Source organism: Mastomys coucha, unplaced genomic scaffold (genome assembly GCF_008632895.1).
Source record: "Mastomys coucha isolate ucsf_1 unplaced genomic scaffold, UCSF_Mcou_1 pScaffold9, whole genome shotgun sequence".
Classification (NCBI taxonomy): domain Eukaryota; kingdom Metazoa; phylum Chordata; class Mammalia; order Rodentia; family Muridae; genus Mastomys; species Mastomys coucha.
The window spans coordinates 86,830,832-86,851,686 of NW_022196915.1; the positions used below are offsets into that span (position 1 = coordinate 86,830,832).

The following is a 20,855-nucleotide window of genomic DNA, read 5'->3' on the forward strand; positions in this document are numbered from 1 at the left end:
CAACTAATATGAGAACCTAAGAACTATTCATTTCTAACTCACCAACTTACCTACAAATAGCTACAGATGTCTAGAATCAACCTGTGTGAGCCAATGTACATCAATCACAGAAGGCTAAAGATAAAACTAAAGGAGATGGAAAGACTTGCCCAGACCAAAACTCTTCAAACAAAAAACAAATGAATGACTAGAACCCAGACACTTCTTTTCAGACCTGTGAACATTAGGAATAATATTACGACTGAATCTTCAGAGCAGGGAGTTGACCACTGAGGCACCACCTTGAAGACAGAGGATTCCCTGCACACGGACATCATTGGCACTTGCCATTTCTGCAGCATTCACTCTCGAGTTCATCACATGTGTGAGTCTCCACCTCCAGCCACCAGTCCTGCATGGGCTGGACCCCTCAGCATGCACCCCCTGCACTTACAATGCAGAATTCATTGTTCCAGTAAACAGCCTTTAAAATCTATTTCTGTCTTCTTGCTCTGCGTGGCTTAGAAGAACAAAAAGGGAAACTGCTCAGTTTTTCATGAATTTGTATTGTGAAGTTTTCCTTGATTTCTGACGTCCTTGAGAGACATTTTTCTTGCAGAAATAAAGGCTGAAATATCGAACCAGCTGTTAAAGAGTGGGAACCATAGAGATATAGGCAGGAAACGTATGTGCCTTCTGGGAACCAGAACTCGAGCTAAGATGATCGCACCACTCGGGTAACTGGATGTTGCTATGCTCTGCAATTGTTTGGGGGAGGGGGGGCATCTCAGAGAGTAGACAGACACAATACAGGGAGGATTTTCTCAAACTCCACAATACAAACACTTTCGCTCATGAGACCAGCTGAAACATTTATCTGTTTTTGCACAGTTCTCAGCTTATCTCGTGTGAAATGCCAAGTAAGACCTTTTAAGGAAAACGAATTGAAGGCTTTCCTAGGAACTGCTCATGTTTTAATATACCCTCCCAGTGTGTTTCTTATTCTCCATTTACTTTAAAAAACAAAAAACAAAAAAAAAAAAACCCTACATGCAGAGTAAGTACATGGAGCCAGCAGGATGCCTGAGGAGGTGAATCTTTTCAAGCATTTTCTACAAAACCAAGTCTTCACTTAATATCTAAGAGTTCCTTTAGGTCTTATGAATGGAACCAATATTCCTCAGGTACATCACGCTATCTACAAAGCCGGGAAACAGAACACAAGTGAAATGAAAATATAATAGAGAAATGATAAACAACCTTCTTCCAAAAGGACGTTGGCAGCATAGTTCTCTATATTGAGCATCTTGTTCATTTTTCAATTGAACTCATTCCTCGCCTGAGGCAATACTGGAAAAGCATTTTTACCTTTTTGGTCAGAGGCCTGCCCTAATAAATACAGAACAGAAGTATATGGGAAAGTGTAATGTCCTTGTCACACATTTCTTGTCTTCTATGTGCCCACCTATCATGAGCCAGTCTTTATGAGATGATGACACCTGGTGCCCCTGCCTGAATCCATGACTCTTCAGGGCTGGGGAGTTGGCTCAGAAGGCAAAGTGCTTGCCTCACAAACATCCTTTACATTCGATCCTCAGAATGCAGATCTTAAAAGCTGCAGCGATGGTCAGCTGTTATTACCTCAGCACTGACGAGTCAAAGCCGTCGCCCCTAGGCCTGGCCAGCCAGCTAGCCTTGCCTATTTGAAAAGTTCCAGACAGTGAGAGACCAAAAAATAAGATGCATGGGCATACACACGAACACACGCACACATATGAATATGTGGATATGTATACTTACAATGAACATTACTAGTGCAAACTGCCAGTGCGGAGTCAAACCTCACACAGAGATTATCACCATGCTCTCACAGTTGTCTAAGTATTTTGAGCAACCTAAAATATTAAACTATTTGGCATATCCAGAGGGGAAACTATTTGATCACTGAAAACGATCACCCGAAAAGATTACCAAATCAAAACAGGACCTACCAATTGAATAAGCTCAATTTTGAAAATAATAAATAAATAAATATCACTATAAAAGTAGTTTTAATTTTTTTAAAGAAAAACAAACCATGTATGAAGATAGCATAATGAAACTGCATTACTTTGGGTGCTATTTTTTTTAGTTTATTAAAGAATAAGTGTGTACATTAACTAAAAGGTCAGGCATATGGACAGCCAGGAACCAGAAGCTGAATAGCCCACAGACCTAAGATAGAAGCAAAAGTGACTGGACAAAAAAAAAAAGTCAATAAAATGATTCCTAATGATACTCTGTTATCCTCATAGTTCAGTTCCTAGGCTAACTATCATCAAAGATGCTTCATCCGTAACTGATGAAAGCAGTTGCAGAGACCCACAGCCAGACATTAGGTGGAGCTTGTAGGAACCAGTGGGGTCAGGGACACAGTCCAACTAAGTTGAACATAGCCCAACTAAGCAGGCCTCTTAAGGGCTCACAGAGACTGAAACAACCACCACAGAGCCCACATGCTCTTTGGCATGCATATATGATATGGTTGTGTATTTTGGTGTTCTTGCAGGACTCCTAACAATGTGAGTGTGGCTGTCTCTAAGTCTGTTGCCCGCTCTTGGGACCCTTTTCCTCCTGCTGGCTTGTCTCACCCAGCTTTGCTATGAGGGTTTGTGCCTAGTCCTACTGTAACTTGTTATGCCATGTTTCGTGGATATCCCTGGGAGGCCTAGTCTATTCTGAAGGGAAATGGGGGAAAAGTGAATCTGAAGGAGGTGGGAGGGATTGGGAGGAGTTGAGGGAGAGGAAACTGTAGTCTTAATGTATCCTATGAGAAAGAATGTTTTAAAAGGCCTGGCACTGTTAAGCGATACCTGTAGAGGACTGCTAAGGCCAATTTGTTGGCTGACAGCCTCACTCCAACTTCAGGGGAAGAGCCTGACTTGAGGAAATAAGGGAGAGAGTGTAGAGCATGACCCCAGCATCCTCCTCCATCCTCTCTGTGTACTGATATGCACACACCCACACACACAAGGGCTCGTATGTCATACACAGATATACTACACTCTCAGATACATAAGTACATACATACATACCTACATACATACATACATACATACTGTGATGGTTTGCATATGCTCGTCCCAGGAAGTGGTACTATTAGAAGGTGTGGCCCTGTTAGAGTAGGCGTGTCACTGAGGGTGTGGGCTTTAAGACCCTCATCCTAGCTGCCTGGAAGTCAGTATTCTGCTAGCAGCCTTCAGTTCTACTGGCTGAAAGCCAGTAGAACTCTCAGCTCCTCCTGCACCACGCCTGCATGGATGCTGCCATGTTCCTGACTTAATGATAATGGACGGAACCTCTGAACCTGTAAGCCAGCCCCAATTAAGTGTTGTCTTTATAAGAGTTGCCTTGGTCATGGCGTCTGTTTCACAGAACTAAAACCCTAACTAAGACACATATATACATACATAAATACATACATACATACATACATACATACATACATACATAGAAAAACAAAACTCAAGGGCAATATTGAACTGATTAAGGGAACTACCAAGAAAAAAGAAAATGTCACTTAAAGGAATTCATAAATAAATGAACTGGTGGTCCAGGACAAGGGTTCTAAGGCAGTTCTTCTCAAGACGAAGAATGCAGTTGCAAAGGCATAGGGCAGATTTAGATGCCAAAACAAACCTTTAATCATGCTGTCCCAGGTCTGTCAGGAGCTGAGAAAGACAGAATGAGGACACATGGCCCATCAGAAGGGCACATTTTCCTAACCCTACAACTACTGGAGAAGACTAGAGAATCCACCAACTCTGCCTTCTGAAACTCCGATGTAAAAATGGTGACACCAGCCGGGCGGTGGTGGCGCACACCTTTAATCCCAGCACTTGGGAGGCAGAGGCAGGTGGATTTCTGAGTTCGAGGCCAGCCTGGTCTACACAGTGAGTTCCAGGACAGCCAGGACTATACAGAGAAACCCTGTCTTGAAAGAAAAAAATGGGTGACACCACCCTGTGAAGATAAGCCAAGTTACCAATGCTTATGATGCCGACACCTTAAGAACATGCTTTTCCACTCCAGCCTTCTAGGAAGGCAATGGTCTCCATTGAAGATGGAACACAGCTTACTGGAACGAGGATCAGAACCGTATCCTAGCTCTAGCTCAGTCTTGTTGGTAAAAGTGATGTGTGGTCATCAGCATGATGCCTACCTGTTGATTCTCACATATATAAACTTGGTATCAAGACACCTGCCTAGCCGACTGCTATGACAGTCACATAGCATACCATGAAGTGCTTTAGAAACCCAATCCAAAACCGCATCTTTGACTTTCTTCCTCCAGTTAGAAATGGTGCAGCCTGTCCAACAGAAGTTCACCCATTTTAACAGAGACCCAGTAAATGTTAACTTGTTCTCCCACACCCCCACACAAAGGAAACCACGGCAAAGGCAAAGCAGAGTCAAGAGAATCTGGGATACGTCGATGCACAGAGTCAGGGGGCAAGTGTGATAGTAGGAATAACTTTAACCTTTTGCTATCATTAATAATTCATATACAGGACATGAATATGCTTAACGATTTCCCCTATTAGGTAATATAGCAAGGAATACTAATTAGTTCATAAAAGTTTTATCTGACTCTACAAATAAGTTAGTGTGAAAATTAGCAGGCTCAAATTGGAGGTCTCCCTTGGGTCTCTCCCCTCAGAGATTGGGGGATACCATGGAAGAGGAGGAGGAAAGACTGTAGGAATCAGAAGGGATGGAAGACACTAGGAAAACAAAGCCCTTTGACTCAAGTAAGCAGGGCTCACATGGGCTCACAGAAAGCATGGGATATGCATAGGTCTGCACTAGGCCCTCTGCGTCTACGTTGTGGCTGTTAGCTCGGTGTTCTTGTGAAATGCCTAATAACATGGCCAGGTGCTTCTCTGACTCTTTTCCTCCTATTGGGTTGCCTTGTCCAGCCTTGATATGAGGGCACGTGCCTTGTCTTAATTCTCTCTTATTTTATGCCATCTGGTTCCTATCTCTTGGGGGCCTGTTCTCCTCTGAAGGGGAAAAGGAGGAGGAGGAGGAAAGAGAGTGGGAAGCTAGGAGGAGTGGAGGGAAGGAGAACTGTGGTTGGTTTGTATTGTGTAAGGGAAGGATCTGCTTTCAATTAGACAAAAAGAAAAGAACCTGTGAAGGTAAAGCCAACTCCCCCTGCTTTCTTCCATCATTGAAAATTATTCTAATTTTGTAATCGCAAAATTTTGTGTCTGCCTCCAAGACTCAGCTAATATGCTCGAAGTCCTAATACAGAGAAGAGCTAAAGAGCTTCTGGAGTATATTTACAAACCAGTGGTTCTGGTTGACCCAAAGCTTCCTGGCTCTTCTGATCTGCAGGCAACACCAAGGTTTCAAAGCCTGCGGAAAGGGTAAAACCACCTGCACACGAACCTCCCTGCTGGGTAAGAATGTCTAAACAGTTCTTCTACCAAAGGAAAACCAGTGAAAACTACCAATGTTGAGCAAGACCACACAGGCTGTTTAACCAAGCGAAACAAGAGACATCGTTTAAACAATGCAGAAATGGTTTTTGTTTGTTTGTTTGCTTGCTTGCTTTTAGTTTATGTAGAACCAGTGTTTTTGAATCCCAACCAGGGGTTGGGATGGAGAAGTAAGACAAAACACATTAAAGACGATTGGGAGAAATTAATAAAGAAAAACTATAGGAAAGTTGATTAAAAATAGAGAATGCTCATAAGATCTTCTCCCAAGAAGCTCTTATGACACTATGGAGAGAAATTTAAAACAAGCAAATAAAAAACTGTAAAACTACTAGAGTGCAGAAGATTCCTGAAGGACTCGAACATGCAGATCTTCAGATGAATTTCACAATCTACATGATAATAAACCCCCAAAACAGACACGTGGAGAAGAGAAACTCCATAGAGTCCACATGCAAGCAAGATTAGAAAGACATACTTCAGCCTAAACTTCCCAACAAGGAGGTCAAGCACGATACTCCCTGTCTGTAGGACACTCCCTGTCTGTAGGACACTGCATGTCTGTAGGACACTCCATGTCTGTAGGACACTGCATGTCTGTAGGACACTGCATGTCTGTAGGACACTGCATGTCTGTGACGTTCCCTGTGAAGGCGAACGTGAAAACTGAAAAAAAAGGAAAGTTTGGCATATGTCTGCCAGCTGAGTTCCCACAGCTCCACTGGAGCTACAGCTGTGTCCCTTCAGAGACTCACTCTGTAATGAGAAATTATTGGTTTTACTCTGTCAACAAGAAGTGACAATGAGACACTTTCTTGACATGAAACAAACACAGAGCTTTAGGCGCTGACAAGTTTCTACTCTGAAAAAAAGAAAAGTTAATGTTCTTCCATTTCTTTAAAGAATTCAGCAAAAGGCCTTTCTCAGAATTCTAAATGAAACAAGCCATTTAAACCGTCCACGCAACTCCCACACTCTTCCAAGTATACACTCCAAAAGATGTCTTCTTTTTTGATGTCCCTTTTCCCCAGTTACGACCAGAGGGCCACTTGAGCCATTTATAGGGCAGAATGAGATGCTGGCTTCACAGGGAAGGGACACTGCTGGGCCTCTCCGATGTCTTTGGTGTCTTTGCTTTTGACCAGCTTAGTGCTCCAGGCTCACTGAGGGACAGATGGGGAAGTCGCACTAACCAAATGGTTATTACCTGCGCAGATGGCAGTCTCTGTTTTGAATCGTCCGGTCTTGTACTTCCTAGCTCATTTGTATAGGTATGGACAGTTGGTCCCTGAAGGCTTTGTTGTATGTAATTAGGGCTCCTCACTGTCTCCCTGACTGACCCTCCCTGTGAGTGAGGTAAATTCCATTCCCATTGCACTGGTTCATGCTCCCAACTTCCCCAGACCGATCCACCCAGAGCTGAGAATACCCTTGCTGCCAGACCGATCCACCCAGAACTGAGAATACCCTTGCTGCTAACTATCTGGACTCAAACTCAGCTCCAGAGGGATTCCCAGCAAATGGATTGCAGGGCAAGCTTAATCCAAGCTATTCCTGGAAGTGTCCCAGAGACAGTAAACAGGATGTCAGACTGACAAGTGAGTTTTGTGACAACTTACTAAACTCCTTAAAAATCAGAAGTAGAGATTACCTAAAAATGAGAGGCCACACAATCTGCTAATTGGTCTGTGGGAACTAGTATGAGCAAAATTTTCTGGATTTTCCCCCTCTGGGATCTTCATACTTGAGAATTTTGAGAAAAATGTACACCATAAATTTTTTCAAAGATATGGGTGGAAGGATTTAAGAATCACTGTACACATTTCTTTTACAGTCTGTATTTTCTAAACAATCTTTATTAATTTAAAGATGATGCTTAGACAAGAATACAAAGAAAGACAAAAGTGAAATGTGAGGCACTGTTCTGCTAAGCCAAGAGCTTTGCCAAGGAGCCATTGGCACTCCATAAAGTTCAGAAGGAGACAAGCCATTGCTTTGTCATTCCCGTGTAATGAGCAACTACTGGCTGTCCTGCACCTGGGCTGTGCTCATATTACCGAGTCACATCATTTATAATCAAGAAGTAAAATGGAGTGAGAGAAAACGACTTACACACAACCCTTAAAATTATCAGCATACTACAGATTAAAACAAAGTATCCAGAGGACTAGTGAGATGGCACAGTGGTTAAGAGCACTGACTACTCTTCCAAAGGTCCTGAGTTCAAATCCCAGCAACCACATGGTGGTTCACAACCATCTGTAATGAGATCAGATGCCCTCTTCTGGTGTGTCTAAAGACAGCTACAGTGTACTTAGATATAATAAATAAATAAATAAATAAACAAACAAACAAACAAACAAAGTATCCAATGACAGAAAGAGAAAGAAAGCTCAGTGTGGACTAAGGGACAAGAACGGACTTTTGTTGAAACTGAGCCTTAAAGGATGAGGTAACATGGGAAAGAAGGGGAAGGTTCCTCCCCAAGTCCATGCTTAAGTGGGAAGTAACAGGCACCCAACCCAAACTAGAGTGAAGAAATCAAGTATCTGTGTTCCTTGTTATCAGGAAGAAGCATTGTAGAGTTCCTTTATAGGCAGGTAGAACCAGCACTTGCCCAGTTTTTTAATCAGCGGGTGGGCTCAAGGATAAAACAGGGGGCAGGTCGACAGTGTCTGCCCTACCCTACAGCAGGCACTGAGGCTACCCGGTAAAGACCAGGTGCCTGGATGAACGTCTACATTTCCAGAGACCTGGTAGGGGACACTGCAGAAGTCACACAGAACTACATGTTCTGACGCAGTAGCTCCCTGTAGCAGAGTGTACTCCTAAGCAGCTAAAACAGTAGGTCAGCAACCCTGCAGCAATCTCAAAAGCCACCCAAAGAAAGCAATGCTACGTGTGGATGGGAGGAGGGCGAGGCTCCTTGAGGACTGAGTAGACAGCATCTGCTGGCACCAACAGGAAGGTACCACTTCACTAGGGAGCCAGGGCAATGCAAGCTGTGTAGCTCGTATCATCTTCAAATGAAGAATCAGAAAATAACAAGCAATGCTTCTGAATATCAGGACTTCTGGTAACCTCAGGCAGGCCATAGATGATAACACCATCTTCAGTTTGTAGATAAGTAAACTGAGAGTCACCTGACCAGCCATGGCACTAGAAACCTCCCACACCTTAGGACCACTCCCGCCTGTCAGAAGGAGCAGAACGGAGAACTGGAAAAGGGACAGCACCTCCTTCCCCTACACACCTTGTCTCACCTCACACTGGCTATCCCACACTCTTCACCACACACTGAGTATCTACTACACATAAGTCATGTGACCCCACCATAGTGCCACCCACTTGTAGATCCAGTTCCAGCACCAGTAGCACAACTCAGTCTTGCTACACACTAGAGAACACAGGAATCTATCCCTGTCCACTTATTTTATCAGCTCTCTGAAGCAGCCAGCCTTACCACATAGCATCCTCGGGGTGCATGGATGCTTGAGTGCAAGAGCATTTTGAAAGGGTTGCTGTGGTTGGAATATGAAATGGCCCTACACGGTGGATGGTATGAGCACCTGGGCCTCACTTGATAGTACTGCTTTGAGGTTGAGGAACCTTTATAAAGTGGGGCAAAGTAAGTTACTGGGATCCTGCTTTTGGAAGTTATACATACCCCAGCTTCAACCTGTGACCTTTCCTTCCTGCCTGCTATTATTTGACAAACACACACACATGCGCGCGCACACACACACACACACACACACACACACACACACGGCCATAGACCCAAACCCTTGGCTTTCCCTACCATGATGGTCTGTGACCCAATGGAAACCATAAACTGAAGTCAACCTTTGCTCTCTTAAGCTCCTTGTCTGCTCTCATTCCCTAATTCCCCAAGCATTAAGATACAGGGAACAAGAGGCAGGCGGATTTCTGAGTTCGAAGCCAGCCTGGTCTACAGAGTGAGTTCTAGGACAGCCAGGGCTATACAGAGAAACCCTGTCTCGAAAGAAAAAAAAAAAGACACAGGGAACATAAAAATCCTAAAATGAAAACAATGTGCTTCCCCTTGTTTAAGAATAAGAATATAAGCCGCTCTCCTCTATTATGGGAGTTAAGGCAAATGAGTGTGTGTGCAGTGCATACTATACTGGTAAACCTGGATAAATCACCAGCAGGAGAGAGAAATCCTGCCTAACACGATTGATTCCTCCATTAACACTACATGTAAACCTCATATTATACCAAATTTTAACTCATTTGAAAAGTCAAAGAGACTCAGTGGCAAGTTAATAAGCTTCATATAGCTAAAAGTGTTTCATAAGTAGAGGACTTTTCATTTTTCTTTTAGTTATTACTATCATGTGTGCATGCATGTGTCAGTGGAAGTGTGCACAGGATATACTATGCACATGGATGCCCAAGGACAACTTTCAACAATTGTCTCAATCCTTCCAAAATGGGTTCTATCCATCAAACGCAAGTCTCAGATTTGTGGGGCCACAGCCACCTACTGAGCCATCACCCACTGGCCAATGCAATTCAATGGTATCATAAGGCCGGCTCAACCAAACAAGGGCTATAACTGGCATGTCTTCAAATCTCAAGGGCAAAAAGAGTTGTAAAAATTTCACAGACCTAGAAACAGTTGTTCTCATTGCTACTGATTATATCCAGGGAATATAATTATATTATATCATATTGTATCATATAATATAAAATATAATATGTCACTATGTTAAGGGAAGAAAGAGAAAGAAAAAGGTCAACTTAGCCATCCACAACAACAACAGAAGAAAGCACTTTGAAATCAGACACGGCATCAATGTGCTTTTGAACAGAGAAACTGTGATTCATTCAGTAATCCCTTCAAAGAAAGACATCAGAAATAATAAATAGCCAACTTTCTAATTTTGTCTATGCACACTTGAATACTAGATACTAAAGCACTAAGGCAAGTAATAATCTTTATTACATCATGTTGATTCTGTTAATATAGTCAAAGCCACGAGGCTGGGACTGGGGAAACAGCAGTGGCAGAGTAAGTACTTGCTTAGGACTACGCAGCCTTGGGTTCAGTCTGGAGGGGAGTAGAGGAAGTGAAGTAGGGGAGAGAGAGGAAGCAGCAGAGGCAAAGATGTCTAGAGGTTGTAGCTCAGTGGTAAAGTTAAAGTCGGCATGCATGAGACCTTAGATTCTACTCCCAGCACCATGGGGAAACATGTTCTATCCTATTCTTTAAATTTTATTTTATGTATTATGTGTGGGGAGTTGGGTGTCAGGAACACATGTGGAGGACAGAGGGCAACCTCATGGAGTAAGTTCTCTCCTTCTACCCATAAGTGGGTTCCAGAAATGGAACTTGGGTCATCAGACTCATATCATTGAGCAGGAAGCACCTTGGCCCGCTAACCCACCTCATGGGCCCTTAATGACTTACCCACTACATGCATGCACAACTACATGACATTGTCAGGCTATCTCTGTATTTAGCTGGCATTACTGGCATATGCAACTCAGCCTTAACCCATGGCCAGTCTGGCTGGGGCCAAGGGTCATCCGAATCGGAATCAATCAGGAAACCACAAGGAAGTTGCAGGATGAACAGCTGACCTGATCAGCGGGCATGTCACATCCCAGAAAGCAAGCCCAGACAACAGGAGGCAACCTCAGCATTTTGACTAATCAAGCAGGGAGGGCCAGGACTTAGACGGTCGATTTGGTGAAAATGTTAGCAACCATCAAACTTGATCCAAGCAAGTGGAAAAAAAAAAGTGCTTGGCGGGCTGGTGAGATAGCTCAGTGGTTACAGCACTGGCTGCTCTTCTAGAGGTCATGAGTTCAATTCCCAGCAACTACCTGGTGGCTCCCAACCATCTACAGGGGGATCTGATGCCCTCTTCAGACAGATGGATATGTATGTAGCGGAGTACTCATACCTTTACAGCAGTCACAGAATGTACAGGTAAGAGGTGAAAGTGCTTTGTACTGTTCTTTGAATGTTCCTATGAGTCTTAACTTTATTTTTAAGACTAAGCAGAGCTGTGTGCAATATACACATGGCCTGATATTCAGGAAACTTTTCTCATGGAGCACATTCCCTGACAGCCACAGTCTCATAAATATTTTTTAAGGTGAGGTGATTTCTAGCTCCTCCAGAAAGCACTAGCCCACAAATTCTTTTAAATCTGATACCCTAAAAAGTAGCTGATGTCAAGACCCTGGCAGTTCTCCAGTGGATAAGTGACTGTCACCAGCTAACTCAGCAGGAACAGCTAAGTCCTCTACAAAACTGGGTGAGCTGCTAAGTAGCCCTGCTTTCCCAGTGGCAAGTCACCGCCATGGCTGTCAGCTACTGGAAGGTGCCCCATCTTCGGCTGCCTGAAGAAGGATGCCTGTGAAACAGAGTTGTGCTCAGCTCTGGGATTAATAAACCCAGGTTTTTAAAATCCATTCTAACAACTTTTAGATAAAATATATCCAAAGTCACTACAATGTAGGGGAATGTTCTTAGATCAGTAGACTAATAAACATACAGAGCCCAAAACACAGATTTCTCCACTGTAGGGGAATGTTCTTATATTAGTAGACTAATAAACATATATCCAAAGTCACTATAGTGTAGAGGAATGTTCATAGATCAGTAGACTAATAAACATACACAGCCCAAACTGGATTTCTCCACCATGCTCTCATTTTCCAACATGGCGCAACCTTTTTCTCACTTGGCTATACTAATAGATACATTGGTCTTTCAATGAACATCTTGCCACCCAACATACCCCTTCTCTTGGAAATGTGGCCCTCTTCCTGTGAATGTTCCATTAACTAGGTTTTCCTAGGAATCCCTAGAATCTCGTAGTTGATGAAAAGCAAAGAAGCTAAGCATCCCTATTAAAACAACCGTGATATTTTAGCCATTCCAAATGATTCGTGTGGGCGTATGTGCAGGCACCAATCTATTGCTGTACTCTAGAAACTCGCCACTCCTGAGATACCTTGACAAAAGCCTAAAAGTTGCTGTAAACACCTAAGGATGGAGAACCAAAAAGAACTCTGTCAGAGATGCTCAAACAGGAGCAAACGCCACCAGTGTCCCCCAGAGCTCACATCTTCCTGGGAAGCAGAGCTTGCAGCCCTGGGTCTGGCTCCTGTAAAGGTGCAAAGGGCTAAAGGAAAAGAAAGAGCACGCATTTGAGAATCCAGGCTACACATATTACCCTACCAAAAAAACATTTAAAATATCACAGCCTTTTCATCTATAAAAGTGGGGTGTCTCTTCACTTAGCCTGTGTTGCAATTTAAAGCCAGCTTCATCCACTCCAGAAAAAAAAAAAAGGTGAGTAATCCGTGTCCCCAAGACTCCTATTTTAGAAAACCTAGTTTCCCACAGTCTTGTACCTGTGCAATAAAAAGACTTATGACACAAGACAAAAACATTTACAATTCAAGAGGTAAGCAGACAGCTACATATGGTAAGTATTGAGTGTTTTATATGGTTTTCTGTTGACTATCTTTTTGTATTATTTTTATTTAGCCTATTTTAATTAAAATGTAATTATATCACTTCTCGTCTTCCCTTCATTCCCTCCAATCCCCCCTATAGTACCCCTCTTCTCTCTCTCACTCAAACTGATAACTTTTTTCTTTGAGTCATATAGAGACAGAGAGACAGACAGAAACAGAGAGACACAGTAGAGAGACAGAGACAGACAGATAGACAGGAAGAAAGAGAAAGAGATGCACAAGTATACAAATACAACCAGCTGTGTCTTTTTGATTGTTTGTGTGTATATGCTCTATGATTTCAGGAATGACTATTTGTGTTGGTAATTCATTAGGAGACTCTTCCCTGGGTAAGGCTAATTCTCCCTCTCTCAGCAGTCATTAGAGGCTTATAGTTCTTTGTCTAGAAGGGAGACTTCATGAGATTTATTTCCCTTCTATTGACATTGTCCTTCTTTGAGTCCTGGTTTCGAAAGCCATTTCTAGGAAACACATTCTCACCACAGACTCCTTGGTCCTCTGGTTCTTTTAGTCATTCCACCCCCCTCTTCACTGATGTCCCGCAGCCCGGGATGCTAGAGGTCTAATGAAGATATATCCATTGTGGCTGGGCTCCCCAGGATCCTTTGATCTCTGTACTATGTCCAGTTGTGGTTTTCTGTGATGTGGACCATGCATCTCGAGAGAATGAGCTTCGTTCTAAAGCTGAAAATGAGCTCTCCATAGTTGTGGCCTTTATGCCTGTGAGCATGTCTGCCATGAAGAAATTGTCAACCAAGAGGTCCTTCCAGGTCCTCCATTGAAGGGATGTTAAGTAAAATTTGCTATAGCTAAACATATGTGTTAAACTTTATGGGTACATTTTCATTCTTAGAGAACTTATGCTGATTTTTTTATTCATTTAAGACCCAAAATATAACAAAACCCATAGCTTCTATATTTCACAGTTTAAACTCAATGCTTTGACACCTACTTGAATATGTCACTTATAACTCAATAAACAACACTTAATCATTTTTATTCTATATGTGGTGTGCATATGTGCACATGTAGAGCCCAGAGGTTGACCCTGTTGTCTTCCACTACCATTCTCTGCTTTATCTTTAGAGGCATATTCTCTCCTGAATCCAGAGTTCATTGAATGGCTGGCCTGCCTGACCAGTAAGCTCCAGGGTCCACTTGACCACACCTTCCCCACAACTCGAGGGTTACAGACATGTGCAATTACAGCCAGCTTTTACAGGGGTGTTGAGGACCTGAGCCCAGGATGCTTGTGACTGTGTAGCAGACACCTTACAGTTGGAACTATCTGCCCAACCCCCAACATCCTTAATCTCTTAAGCTCACATTCTTTCTCCATTATACAATATTGTGAGATTTCTCCTGGTGATGAGTATCCTATGAATGACTATGTCCATCTCTCTTTACATAAATGAACACTTCACTTATGCTTGCTTACAGAACATCCTGCAGTCCATGTGGTGAGGTTTTTGGGTTTTGTTTGTTTGCTTGCTTGCTTGCTTGCTTGTCTTGGTTTGTTTTTCAAATACAATTTGTTTTTAACACTCAGTTAAGGAAACCAAGTAAGTTTTCATTTAATCCATAGAATGGATGATAAATTAATGACCACATAACGATGCCCATGTTCTAATGTCCTGGTTCAGTCCTGGTTTGCTTTGGGTTGCTTTGGTTTTTTGAGACAGGATTCCACGCAGCCCAGGTTGGCATTAAATTGCTGTGCAGCTAAAGAGAATCCTGAACTCCTAGGCTCCTGCCTTCACTTCCAAAGTGTGGGGACATAGAAACTCCACTCGGCTTGGTGTCCTGATTACTGATGAATCACATGGCAAAAGAACTTTGAGGGTGTGATTAGAAAGGGTCATGAAGTGGAGAGGTTATCCCTGCTACTCTCAGCAAAGCCAGGCCTCCTTATTTGGGGATGCAGGAGAGTGAGGGAAGGAGATATGACCCCTGAAACAGATGTCAAAGTGATGCAATTTCTGGAAGGTGGCCTCAAGCCAAGGAAGGCATGTAACCTCCAGGAGCTACAAAAAGCAAGGAACAGGTTCTCCCCTGAAGCATCCAGAAGGAAGGCAGTCCTGCCAGCCCACTGCCTCTGGCACCACAAGACCTATTTCGGGTGTCTGACCTCCAACACTGTCAGGTAACAGACTTCTGATGCTCTAAATTTATAATAATTTCCTACAGTAGAAATGGTCCACTTCATTAGTTACAAGGATAAACAGGGCCAGTATTAAAGCTAAGTAATCATACAAAAAAATATACAAAACAATTTAGGAATAAATATCCTGAAAATTACAATTAACATTTGATTTAAAGGGTATTATTTACTAAAGGATTCTTAAAAAGCATCATAATTACATAGGGTTCTGGGGGGGGAAGTACATAATCATTAGATAAACAATTTTTAATCTAGAATGTGTCAAGCACTGATAATCAAAAATAAGTAATAAAATGATACACGCATGTGAATGAGCATCTTACAATAATGTGATATATGCTACAATCAGAGAAAAACATAAAAAACAGGTATGGTAAACACAGACACACCAAAAAAAAAAAATGGCTAATTCCTCGTGGTAGTGGTCAGTCATGAGTTAGGGACGTCTAAGTCTAACTTCAGTCAGGCTACAGCATAAAGTAGACAGCAGTCGTGAAGGAAACTAGACATCATCCTCAAACAAGGAGAAACGTGAAGAGGCTGCAGGGCAGTTGTGTGACTGCCACAAACTTTGAAGGAAAGGGGCCTGGAGAGATGACTCACCAGTTAAGAACACTGGCTGTTCTTCCAGAAGTCTTGGGTCTGATCCCAGCATGCACATGGTAGTTCATAACTATCTGTAATCTCCAGTCCCAAGGGACTCTTCTTGTGAGAGCACCAGGCACGCATGTGGCACATAGACAAGCATGCAGGCCAAACACCCATATTTATTAAATAAATAAACAGCTCTAACTTAAAATATATTTTAGAAGGTCAAAAGACTGCCCATGGTGTAAAGTATATGAAGACTATACGGAAGCTGAAGGAATATGTTTATTCTAGAGCAACACAGTCATGTCCCACTTTTTTTACCCCGTAGAAACTCAACTCTACCTTATCCCTGCCCTGAGTCACAGCCACCACCACTGACCCTGGTTACTTTTCTCCACACAAGTTCCCACCATACTATAAACACATAAACCCATTAAAGTGGGTGGGGCTTAAGAGTAAGACTGTGGCACTGAGTGTGCCTGCCATCTTGGGTGTTACTCGGGAGTTAGGAGCATTCCCACTATGAAGAAGTCACACTGTCAGCTCCCTGGCTTCTGACTCAAGTCCTACAGATCTTGCTGTCACCTAAGACATGCTTCTCTGCTGAAGTTCCCCCAACAAACTGCACTCTGTGTCATCTTGATTCTGTCTGCTGTCCCTGCAAGTGGCTCTGTCACCTTCAAGCTGGTTCTCATACACTGAACCCAGGTTTTCCTCGAACATTCCCCCAAATCTTAATATTCAGTCACAAACACTCCAAAGATCATTACCTTCTATCAGACAAGTGCTTAGTAAATATAAAATAAGATTTATGCTAGGGGTTATACAAAACTATAGAACTGTATATAAAGTAAGCAAAGTGAACAGAAACAAAGTCAGCTCACTTTTTATGAAACTCATCTGCAACTTACATTTTCAAGAAATGGCCCCAAATTCATATCACAAGAAAGCCAAACTTAGGCTGGGCGGTGGTGGCACACACCTTTAATCCCAGCACTTGGGAGGCAGAGGCAGGCGGATTTCTGAGTTCGAGGCCAGCCTGGTGCAGGTAGGTGCAGGAGAAGGCCAGATGATATCAGATCCACTGGAACTGGAGTTACAGATAGTTGTGAACCACTGGTGTGGGTGCTGGAAATAAAACCTGGGTCCTATGTAAGAACAGAAAGCCCTCTTTATAGCAAAGCCATCTCTTCAGCACCAGAATTAGCAGAATGAGATAAAGTAATTGTGCATATGAACATCATTCACAAATAAGATTAAAATTATTGTATAGATTCTAGTGTTTGACCATTGTATTGTAGACATGTAATGAACTACCATGCTTCACTCCACAAATATATGTAACATATACAATTATCATGTGTTAATGAAAAAGGAAAAATGAACTACAAAAATTTTGAGAAGCCATAAAATAGAGCAGTGCTTTAGTCCTTTCTGTTTCAAAATAGAAAGGAAATCTAAAATCACCTTTTTTTTTAATTCATGTTAACTGGTCATTTATTAGCATATACCATTGGACTCCATGGCTTTCCGGCATGCTGAGTGAGTGGAGGGAGCTGTCAAGCAACTGGGTCTAACTGCTTCTAGTCATTCTTGTCTTGGTCCCACTTGAAGGAGAAGTCCTGAATGGGATTGACCTTCATAGGTAGCAGCAGATTGCTCTGCATGGTCATCCACTCTCGATCAAAGGTATGAGGGATGGGACAGGGTGCATCTCCTCAATCAGAATGGGAGCCATGAAGTCAATAAAGAACACAGCCATGCTCACAACTGTCTTCCACCTATCGGTGCCCCTGCTTATCTCAGCGAAGTTCTTGTAAAGCTGGATTCGGTACACTTGGACTGTTCCATCCTGGACAGGGTACCCCAGTCGGTTTTTTCCTCCTTCAGGGCTTTATGGCTGGCAGAGAGCAACCTGACGTGGGACACATCAGGTAAGGAGTAGTCATAAATGGTCTTCACTCTTCAAGACATTCCCATGTGCTCGAACACACACCGATGGAATGGCTCCCTTGCCAATTGTACTAAGTGCCCCGGTAGCCAACATTCTGACACCACTGCCCTGGAAACCACCCTCTACCCCCAGGCTGCTAGTGACCAGAAGAGTGGGACCCTGGACCAGAAAAGCTTAATTCACTATCAGGAATAAGAAAATGTTAAATAAGTATTTAAATTTGAATGTAACTGTTTGGGAAGTTAAAAACTGAAGAACAAAACCAAGGGTGAACAGAAGAAAGAAAGAAAAGGGAAGAGAGAGAGAGAGAGAGAGAGAGAGAGAGAGAAAGGGCTTACAGGCTTTCTGTCCTGCCCGAGCTGAGAAGTTTCCTCTGGGGCTGAGCTAAGCTAAAAATAGTTTCCTGCTTAGCTTGATGAAAATCACCAACTGTGTAAAGTGCCTCGTGCTTTGTTTATTTTCTGCCATAGCTCTTCTGGGCTTAGAGGGTAATTAGTTACTTTGAGTGAAGGCAGTCTCCTCCCAGTCAGAGGTATTCCGATAGAAAAGACAATGCAGTCATTGGTCGGGGTTCATTACTACCAAATAACCACACTGTTGCCTGAGCGTGAAATAAACACAGCAGGCTTGTGTGTTGAAGGCTCGGTCCTCAGACGGTGGCACTATCTGGGGAGAGCTAGAAACAACCTGGTGACCCTCAGGTGGGGTAAGTAGATAGCTGGAGGGTCCTTTGAGGGTCTTATCTTGCCATGGCTCCTACAGTCTGTCTTTCTCTACTTCCTGTCTACCTTGAGAGCAGCAATGTATGCCCTTTAGCTTTGACACTCTACCTCATCAAAGCCTACAAACAATAGAACCAGATGACCATGAACTGATACCTCTGAAACCGCCGAAATAAATCTCTCCTTTTGAAATTGTTTCTCAAGATGTCTGGGGTGTTTCTAATCTAAAGGGGCGCGGTGTAAAAGCAATAAAGCTGTCTTGGATAAGCCATCCTACCGATTCTGGTCCTAGAGCAGCCAAGCTGCTTCATAGAGGTTCAGATCAGCAGGACTTCCTGGAAGACCTCCTCTTACACGTCCAGCAGAGAGCACAGCTCAAGATTTTATGAACTTCCGCCTTTTGGTGATACTACTAACATCTCTGCTTTGCGTCCATTCAGCTCTCAGGAGATAACCTGATAAAAGTCACAAGTTCACCCAACTGGACTTGAGTAATATCCTTACTTCGATCTGTCATTGATTTCCCAGTAGACATAACACCAAGCTCTCACATTTAATCCTATAGTGAAACAAAAAATATGTATCCAGACTAGTTAAACTTCAGGGAGGAGAGGCCAGATACTACACCTCTGTTGTCTTGTTTTTCTTATTATTGACTCACAGAATAATACCATGCCCTTTGCTTTTACTGAAGATTATTACAGAGAGTGCCATATTATTTCACAGTATATACTGTGAAACAACAATTGCTCAATGTCAATTAAGTCCCAGTTGTGAGATTTTATCTAGAGTTGAGTATCTACAACTACCATTCCAGCCAGGCGTGGTGTTGCATATCTTTAATCCCAGCACTCCAGGGACAAAAGTAGGTACACCTTTGTGAGTTCCCAGCCAGCTGGTCTACAGTAAGAAAAACCTGTCTCAAAGAAACCAAGCAACCAGCCAACCAACAAGAAGAAGAAAGGAGGGGGAGGAAGAGGAAGAAAGAAAAAGGAAGAAGATGAGGAAGAGAAGAGGAGAAGAGGAGGAAGAAGAGGAAGGAAAGAAGGGAGGGAGGGAGGGAGGGAGGGAGGGAGGGAGGGAGGGAAGGAGGGAGGGAGGACCTTTCTCAAAGCAGCTGGGTGTTTTGTTTTGTTCTGTTTTGTTTTTTAATTCTTCTGGACAATTTACTAGATGCAGTGCTATGTTCGACATCTTAAAGACTCAAAACTATGTTAACTTTTGTTATTTGGTTCAGATCGTCCATCTCTTTTATTAACAGCCTTTATTAACAGGCCCTTTTTAAAAAAGAAACATGGTATAAATAAATTTTGTAAATTATCTTTTAAAAAACATAATGATAAAACTCTTTGGAACAAGATAGCAACAACAGTTGCATACCATGAATATTCTAAAAGCCACAACCCTGTATGCGCTCTTAACTTTGTATTAGATGAATTCACCCTATTTTTTAAATTGTAAAACATAATTGTAGCAAATAACATGACTATCGGCCACATAATCATTACATTCTTGTTCTCTCAAAGCTGCGCAGAAGCTAACCCCTTTCCGGCCATACTGTCACTTTTAGGCTTTAGGATAATCTTCTATCACCCAGCTTTGGTTAAAAATCCTTGACCATTCTGGAAAGCTAGTGGTTTCTTAGTCAGCCTGTTGTTTGGACTTGAAATTGCTTTCTTTCAAAGAACGTCTTTCATGGTCTTTGTTTCCCTCAGAGCATAAATCAAATAAAACCAGCTGTTCTGGTTAAGGAAGTGGAGCTGGAGGATAGGAGACACTACTCCCTCTCAGGTTTCCCCAGGCCACACAGAAAGAGAGGCAGAAACTTTACAAATAGAAAAGGGGAAGGGGGTTGTGAGATATTTCTAGACCAGCAATGAAAAAAAGTGTTAGTGCATGTGATCCGTACAATTACCTCAGTCCTTCACCTCACTCACACTTAAGGGATGCAAGCATTTTAAAGGAGAATAGAGTTCAACCTCCCCCAGTTTCTTTGGCAAAAATCACTTGTGGTGGTAATTTGTAAGGATTTCTAAAGCTCGGTTATGCAATGGAATGTGGGCTAATGCATGATCATGGAACTGGTAGGTTTTTAGAAATAACCATGGAATAAAGATAACTTTTCTATAAACTCAATAAAGATGAGTCAGTTGATAAATTGCTACTGTTAATAAGGGATGCAAATTACATTTCCCTAATTTTAATTGGTGTTTTAATTCAGCTTTGTCGGTGAATATGACATGTTTTAGGAAGATGGGCTTAGAGTTATACATTTTTGATTAGTGTTTTAATTCAGCTGTGCCAACCAAAGTGACAAGCCACAAAAAGACATGCCCATCATATGTTCATGCTTTCTGAATGAATGGAGCTTTCTAACATGTTAATTAAGGTGTTTTTGGATCCCAAACTTCCAGACAGTATCTTTATTTTCTGTGGAGAAA

General features: G+C 42.5%; 1 protein-coding gene and 1 pseudogene across 3 annotated transcripts in view; both read right to left on the minus strand.

Moving 5' to 3' along the window:
• Nucleotides 1-20,855, minus strand: part of Tbc1d4 (TBC1 domain family member 4) — a 174,617-nt gene that overhangs the window by 120,494 nt on the left and 33,268 nt on the right. The window lies entirely within an intron of this gene.
• Nucleotides 17,298-19,208, minus strand: LOC116085133 (annotated as a pseudogene).